This window comes from Vicia villosa, unplaced genomic scaffold (genome assembly GCF_029867415.1).
Source record: "Vicia villosa cultivar HV-30 ecotype Madison, WI unplaced genomic scaffold, Vvil1.0 ctg.001319F_1_1, whole genome shotgun sequence".
Classification (NCBI taxonomy): domain Eukaryota; kingdom Viridiplantae; phylum Streptophyta; class Magnoliopsida; order Fabales; family Fabaceae; genus Vicia; species Vicia villosa.
Window position 1 is genome coordinate 254179 of NW_026705573.1, and position 8468 is coordinate 262646.

Consider the following 8468-nt stretch of genomic DNA (forward strand, 5'->3'; position numbering starts at 1 on the left):
ATGAAAAATTATGAAATCAAAATATTACAACAAAAAATATGATTATACAAAATATAATGGTAAACTTGACAAATGATGTATTTAGGTACACATGTGAATTTATATTGAATTACATAATGGTAAAATAAACAATTATTATATAAACTCAATCATATTAAATAATTTTAAAAAAACTTGTGACATGAAGAAAGAAAAAAAATTGACATTTGAAAATAATGGTAATAATTTGATAGTGACTCGTAAGATAAAAAGTTAGTTGTGTGAATGACTATGTAGTATTATTCTGTTTGATAAAATTCATTTTTAATTTTATTGAAGTTAAAAAATAGATTAATTAGTATTTTTAGCGATAATAAACAAATAGAATAGATAAAATATGCCTTAAACAATATATTTGGTTAGATGATGAACAATGGTGCATCATCTAAAATACATAATGTTAAATGGATATTGATCTTATGACAATTATAGGATTCCATTTGAAAAGAAAGCATGAATTTTTATAGGATTTGTAACACCCCATAATTTCAGTTTATTAATTTAATTTGGATTTAAATTAAATAATTGGAATTTTAGTATTTTTATTTGGAATTATTTGGAAAATGATGAAATATTGACATTTGGGCCTAGAGTGGTGATTAGCAGAAGAGGGGGTGTTGACTAAGCAAGCCCATTATAATATTTATTTTATTTTTCGTAAAATAAGGAATTTGGGGAAAAGAGGAAGCAGAAGCAGGAACTGAGTCTGAAGAAAGGAGAACACGTGAAAGTGAGAAGAGCCAAAGGGGAAGAGAACCTTCGAAGTTCGACTCTGAGGTAAGGGGGGATTCTTCGGGTTAGTATTCCTTATGTGATTATAGGTAGTAGGATTGATTAGGATTATTGTTTAGTTCATTCGTACGTGTCGGGTTGGGAATTTGTTAGGTTTTGATAATCTTGTATGAATTGACATAATCCTGTTAATACTTGTGATATATGATGTTAATACATGTCAATAACCTATTTGAAATGTGTAATTGTGTGAAAAACAATGTTAATTGTGTGCTATGTTCGTATGTACCTGAAATTGGGGTTATGGGATAGGGTAAAAGCTGTCAAAATGGTGATTTTTGCTGTGCAGGTACGTAGGAACCGGTTCCCATGTGGGACGAACCGGTTCCCCCTTGTAAAAACAGAGAAATATGGGTTCTGGGTAGCTGGGAACCGGTTCCCATGTAGGGACAACCCGGTTCCCCATAGTAAAAATCAGAGACGTGACTTTGAAGCTGCCAGGAACCGGTTCCCACGTAGGGACAACCCCGTTCCTGCAGCATTTTTCTAAAAATGTTTTATCTTTGAAAACTCATAACTTTTGATCTGAGTATCCGATTTATGTGCCGTTTTGGGCGTTGCGAAGCTAATGAGATGCTTTATCTGATGAATTGATAAAATGGGCAATAGCCAACTTTACTTTTAAACTCGATTTAATTATTAATGAATTGAAAGATAGTATATGTATATGTGCTTATATATATGACTATTGATGCATGTATTTGTGTTGGTGATGAGATTGTGATATTTATTGGGTGATGTTGGTTTATAACATGTCGTAAATGAATACATATTTTGTGATTATGTTGTTGGGTTGTTTTGATAATTGGTTACATTGTGTGCAATGATGTTAGATGTAACGATGTATGAACGTGGTGATGATTGATGAATTATGAATGTTAATATACTGTTAATATTAACATGTGAACTGTGGTGAATGTATGTGTGATATGTTTGTATGAATGCTAAGAATATATACATGCTTATTGGTGATGATTTGGTGATGATAATGAGACGATGTGTTACATCGGATTGGTGATGTTGTAAGCATGTTATATGTTGCATTCATTGGCATACATTTTTGGTGATGGATCCCGGTGATGAAAGTGGATCAAAACGGTGGGCATGATTCCCAGTGTGTGGAATCGGTGCTGGATATTTTGGTGGGCATGATTCCCAGTGTGTGGAATCGGTGCTGGATATTTTGGTGGGCATGATTCCCAGTGTGTGGAATCGGTGCTGGATATTTGGTGAGCATGATTCCCTGTGTGTGGAATCGGTGCTGGTTAAACTGTATCTCAGTGATGAGGATATCAGTTGGATGGGTATATCCCATGTATGGTACCACATGCATAGTGTCAGTTTAATCATATGCATTGGTTATAACATGATTGGATGGAATTCAGTGTTATGCCTTGGTGTGTTTATATGATTGATGTATTAAGAATATGTTGTTAATATAACTTGATCATTGGTATAATTGATGAGTTGTAGGCCGATGGCCAATATTGTTGGATTGATGTTTACTTGCTGTAATAATTCTGATTATATGTATGATTGAGTGGATGATAATTACTATGAGATTTTATTGCTTATGATTGCATAATGCTTATTAATTCGAATGAAACTCACCCTTACTTTGATGATTTCAGATTAAGGATGTAGCGGCGTCTTGATTGGGTGAAGATAGCTTATAGGCTAGCCCTTAGTTCGTGTCGAGTCATGCTCTGATTGTAACACTGGGGAACGCTAGTTTAGAGACGAATTATTATGTCGGTCTTGTTGTTTTATGATTGTTTTAGAATAACTTGCATGGATAATGAATATGCAATGTTATGGATTATTGTCCGCTGTGTTGAACATGAATTGTAATTATGTTAAATGGTTCCTCGTGTAGCATGACAAATGACTATGGTATTTTATGTTTAAGAAGTTGTGACATCCTTGTATTTCATGTTTACTCTGAATATTATTCTTTTTTTTTCCGTGGGGGTTTAGAAGGGTGTTACAATAGTGGTATCAGAGCATAGTCGGTCCTTGTGACCAGAGTCTTGTTGTTAATTCCTGTCGGTATGCGACATGTGTGAGAAACACTGTCGGTACCCAGTGTGTTCTAACGGTTTGCTTGCAGAAGTGGGATTGAAAGTAGTGGGGGAGAAGTCATGCTTCTCGGATATGTCTCAGATGCAAGATGTTAGAGAGATGCGTGGGGCAGTAGTACAAGAGTGTGGAGTTATTGTTTTCTGAAGCGAAGGTGACATGGACTGAAGACCGTGGTTGTTGTTCAGTCGGAGTGTCTCGGAGTAGATGATGGTTATTTCTGAGAAATGGAATTTGGAAGTTGTGATGCCTCAAGTGCTACTGACGTACTGCGATGTTGTTGTATGAGTAGCCCTATGTAAAAGGTTGTTGTTGAAGCAGTGATTAAAAGAAGTATTGTCGTAGACCTTGTCGTAGGATTACTAGTAAGTAATTGAGATGATGGGAGAGGTTATCGATGTTGTTGAGAAAGTTTCGAAGTGCGAGTAATGCAAAGAGACGAATATGATCTCAAGGATAAGAAGGTTGATGATGGCGTACATGAATTTGGTTTCAGGATGTTGCAGAAATCGAACTTCAGCGATGAAATGTGTTGTTTAAGTTATAAGAAGTTTGGAAGCGAAGAGATGTGATAAGATGATGTTAATAATGAGATTAATTTGAAAAGAATGAGTTTTGGAGTGAAATTTTCATAAGCAAATCGCAGGAAGATTGCTGAATCATTATGAAACTTCGAAAATTCATAACTGAAGTTCTGGACATCCGATTTGAGTTCCGTTTGAAGCGTCGGAAAGCTAACGAGATGAACTTTGTTATAAAAATGGTTGCAGCAGCTGTAACATATTTAATTGTGTTAGGATGATGTTAGAAAGAGGTGAAGTTACGGTTACACTTGTCCTTAGAACTAGATTGTTCGTTGGTGCGGCATGGGATGTCAGTGTCAGAGTTAAACAGAATAAAGGAATAATGAGGAGGCTTGTTGAGAAGCAATCTTAGAGATTAAATGTGCCAATTGAGAAGTTTTGGAGATGTCGTATAGAGTTTCGTTGCATGGTATCGGTATTGTATCTTGGGTAACGGTTGGAAACATTAATATCTTGAACTTTGAGTATCGGATTAGGGTGTCGTTTGAGACTACGAAGAGGTGAGATTATGTTATAACTTGTGGAAGAGTTATAAATACAGTAGAGTGGTCCTATGAGGAGATATTATGATGTTGGATAAAGAGGCCTAGACCAGTGTTGAAAAAGGAATGCTTATTACCGCGATTGTTCGGAACGAAGTCGAGTAGAATATGTCCTTAATAAATAAGCGGATAAAGATGATTTAAATACTGATGGATTTGAGTGATGAAGGAATCATTAGAAAAAGTGAAATAGACTTTGGAACTATTTGTGGTATATTGTGATGCGTCGTTGATGGGTTTGGATGGTGTATTGATGTAAAATCAGTAAGTAGTAACTTATGCGTCAGGACGATTGAAAGCGCAGGAAAGGAATTATCTGACTCATGATTTAGAATTGGCAGCCATGGTTTTGTTTTGATGTTGCAGTGACATTATTTGTATGGTTCGAGGTTGCCTCTAAAAATGTCGATGCTGATGGTGAAAGAGTTGGATTTAATTGAACAATTCAGAGAATTAAGTTTGGTATGTGAAGGTGCTCCTACTAATGTTAGATTGGGTATACTGAAACTGACTAATGGTATTCCTGACGAGATTAGAGGAAATCAGAAAGCTGATGTTGAGTTGATCGATAAGTCGACCTTGAATTGCCAAGGTAAAGACGGTGAATTCAGAATTGACGAGGATGGTGTAATGAGGTCTAGAAGTCGCAGTTGTGTTCCAGATGTTACCGAGCTGAAAAAGAATATTCTAGAAGAAGGACACCATAGAGAATTATTAACCTATGACAATGTTAATGAGTTTGGGTGCAAACTCGGAAAAGACGCTATTATGTAGTAACAACGGTTTATGCTTAAATATGATTGTCGGCTATCTATTGACAAATTGAGGACTTGATCACCCTTAATCTCTTGTTGATAATAGGCGGAATTATATAGATGGTATAAGATTGCTTGTTACCTTAATGGTATAAGATGTGATGAATGCTGAGATGTGAGAATGACCACTCACCATATTGTGGGAACTTATGAGGAAGTGATTATGAAGGAGTGCAAAGTATTGGACGGTGACTTAAGACGAGTAGTCGTAGTCGTACAGCGAAAGTATGATGTAAAGTGGTGTTATGAGTGCTACTCGTGAGTAGTGAGAATTAATATGTCGGGGTTCTACATGGAGAATATGTGTTTATCTATATGTTGGGTTTAGAATCTCGTGGACGTAAGGATGTCGTGCCAAAGGATTATGACCTTTTGAATAATTGCCGAGATGATGGATATCCTATTACGGTTGTACGTAGTTAACGAGTAGGTATTCGGAGAAGTTAAGAAGAAGAATTGATATTACATGATGCTATAATAATCTTGTGATGTTGTAAGGTATTGTGTGGATTTCTAATTGAAATGAAGGATTATACTCTACGAAGGACGAAGTTGATTTCATTCTTAGTGAAGAGTGGGACTCTGTTGAGCTATCTTGTAAGAAATGGTATATTGAGGATGATGAGCTATGTAATTATAACTACTGATGTGCACTCATTTCCATAGTTGGAATGTTTAATAGATGAAGTAAATCAGGAATTTGTTTTTGAGTGCGAGTAAGTATTGACGAGTGGTGAGTTAGAACCATGGATGGTAAAGAATGATTCTTGAACGAATGAGTAAAGAGGGCCAGAGTTGGGTATAACCTAGAAGTCTAATTGATAATGATGATTGCAATGAGTAATCAGGATAGTGCAGCAAAAGCAGAATGTAGCGTGTTGGGTAATTCTGGTGTGACCTAAGAGGAGCCAGACAATGGAATTCAATGGTATAGGAATATGAGTATTGAGTTCTTGAAGGAAGCAGTTGGTAAAGGGTGTAAGTATTACTTTATCGCTCAATTGGAAGAGTGTGCCTAAGGTTAGTACATGGGTAAATGGAATCCATTACTACGGCGTTGATCAGTTGTGATCATACCATGGATTGTGTAATTGTATTATTCAGTTATTGAGTGTATTGTATGGATCACACCTCGAAGTTTCATTGTTGTTAGCCGTTGGAATTATAGCAAGTGGTACACCTGGGGATGGTCAAATGCAACGTAAGAACTGAATTGAATGCATGAGATATGCTTGTGTTGGTTATGTCAGATGAATTTTGAGACTCGACCAAGAAGGTGTTAACGGAGAACGGGAGAGTCAAATGAAGCACTCTTATCTGGGACTTTTACTTGAAGTATGTTTTCGAGGACGAAAACTCTTTTAGTGGGGGAGAGTTGTAACACCCCATAATTTCAGTTTATTAATTTAATTTGGATTTAAATTAAATAATTGGAATTTTAGTATTTTTATTTGGAATTATTTGGAAAATGATGAAATATTGACATTTGGGCCTAGAGTGGTGATTAGCAGAAGAGGGGGTGTTGACTAAGCAAGCCCATTATAATATTTATTTTATTTTTCGTAAAATAAGGAATTTGGGGAAAAGAGGAAGCAGAAGCAGGAACTGAGTCTGAAGAAAGGAGAACACGTGAAAGTGAGAAGAGCCAAAGGGGAAGAGAACCTTCGAAGTTCGACTCTGAGGTAAGGGGGGATTCTTCGGGTTAGTATTCCTTATGTGATTATAGGTAGTAGGATTGATTAGGATTATTGTTTAGTTCATTCGTACGTGTCGGGTTGGGAATTTGTTAGGTTTTGATAATCTTGTATGAATTGACATAATCCTGTTAATACTTGTGATATATGATGTTAATACATGTCAATAACCTATTTGAAATGTGTAATTGTGTGAAAAACAATGTTAATTGTGTGCTATGTTCGTATGTACCTGAAATTGGGGTTATGGGATAGGGTAAAAGCTGTCAAAATGGTGATTTTTGCTGTGCAGGTACGTAGGAACCGGTTCCCATGTGGGACGAACCGGTTCCCCCTTGTAAAAACAGAGAAATATGGGTTCTGGGTAGCTGGGAACCGGTTCCCATGTAGGGACAACCCGGTTCCCCATAGTAAAAATCAGAGACGTGACTTTGAAGCTGCCAGGAACCGGTTCCCACGTAGGGACAACCCCGTTCCTGCAGCATTTTTCTAAAAATGTTTTATCTTTGAAAACTCATAACTTTTGATCTGAGTATCCGATTTATGTGCCGTTTTGGGCGTTGCGAAGCTAATGAGATGCTTTATCTGATGAATTGATAAAATGGGCAATAGCCAACTTTACTTTTAAACTCGATTTAATTATTAATGAATTGAAAGATAGTATATGTATATGTGCTTATATATATGACTATTGATGCATGTATTTGTGTTGGTGATGAGATTGTGATATTTATTGGGTGATGTTGGTTTATAACATGTCGTAAATGAATACATATTTTGTGATTATGTTGTTGGGTTGTTTTGATAATTGGTTACATTGTGTGCAATGATGTTAGATGTAACGATGTATGAACGTGGTGATGATTGATGAATTATGAATGTTAATATACTGTTAATATTAACATGTGAACTGTGGTGAATGTATGTGTGATATGTTTGTATGAATGCTAAGAATATATACATGCTTATTGGTGATGATTTGGTGATGATAATGAGACGATGTGTTACATCGGATTGGTGATGTTGTAAGCATGTTATATGTTGCATTCATTGGCATACATTTTTGGTGATGGATCCCGGTGATGAAAGTGGATCAAAACGGTGGGCATGATTCCCAGTGTGTGGAATCGGTGCTGGATATTTTGGTGGGCATGATTCCCAGTGTGTGGAATCGGTGCTGGATATTTTGGTGGGCATGATTCCCAGTGTGTGGAATCGGTGCTGGATATTTGGTGAGCATGATTCCCTGTGTGTGGAATCGGTGCTGGTTAAACTGTATCTCAGTGATGAGGATATCAGTTGGATGGGTATATCCCATGTATGGTACCACATGCATAGTGTCAGTTTAATCATATGCATTGGTTATAACATGATTGGATGGAATTCAGTGTTATGCCTTGGTGTGTTTATATGATTGATGTATTAAGAATATGTTGTTAATATAACTTGATCATTGGTATAATTGATGAGTTGTAGGCCGATGGCCAATATTGTTGGATTGATGTTTACTTGCTGTAATAATTCTGATTATATGTATGATTGAGTGGATGATAATTACTATGAGATTTTATTGCTTATGATTGCATAATGCTTATTAATTCGAATGAAACTCACCCTTACTTTGATGATTTCAGATTAAGGATGTAGCGGCGTCTTGATTGGGTGAAGATAGCTTATAGGCTAGCCCTTAGTTCGTGTCGAGTCATGCTCTGATTGTAACACTGGGGAACGCTAGTTTAGAGACGAATTATTATGTCGGTCTTGTTGTTTTATGATTGTTTTAGAATAACTTGCATGGATAATGAATATGCAATGTTATGGATTATTGTCCGCTGTGTTGAACATGAATTGTAATTATGTTAAATGGTTCCTCGTGTAGCATGACAAATGACTATGGTATTTTATGTTTAAGAAGTTGTGACA

The 8468-nt window shown here is 36.2% G+C and overlaps 1 long non-coding RNA gene across 1 annotated transcript; it reads left to right on the plus strand.

Moving 5' to 3' along the window:
- The first annotated feature begins 593 nt into the window (after positions 1-593).
- LOC131634604 (uncharacterized) lies at positions 594-8468 on the plus strand. Its single transcript, XR_009293589.1, has 3 exons — positions 594-816; positions 2463-6533; positions 8180-8468. It is a non-coding gene; the product is annotated as an uncharacterized LOC131634604 (long non-coding RNA).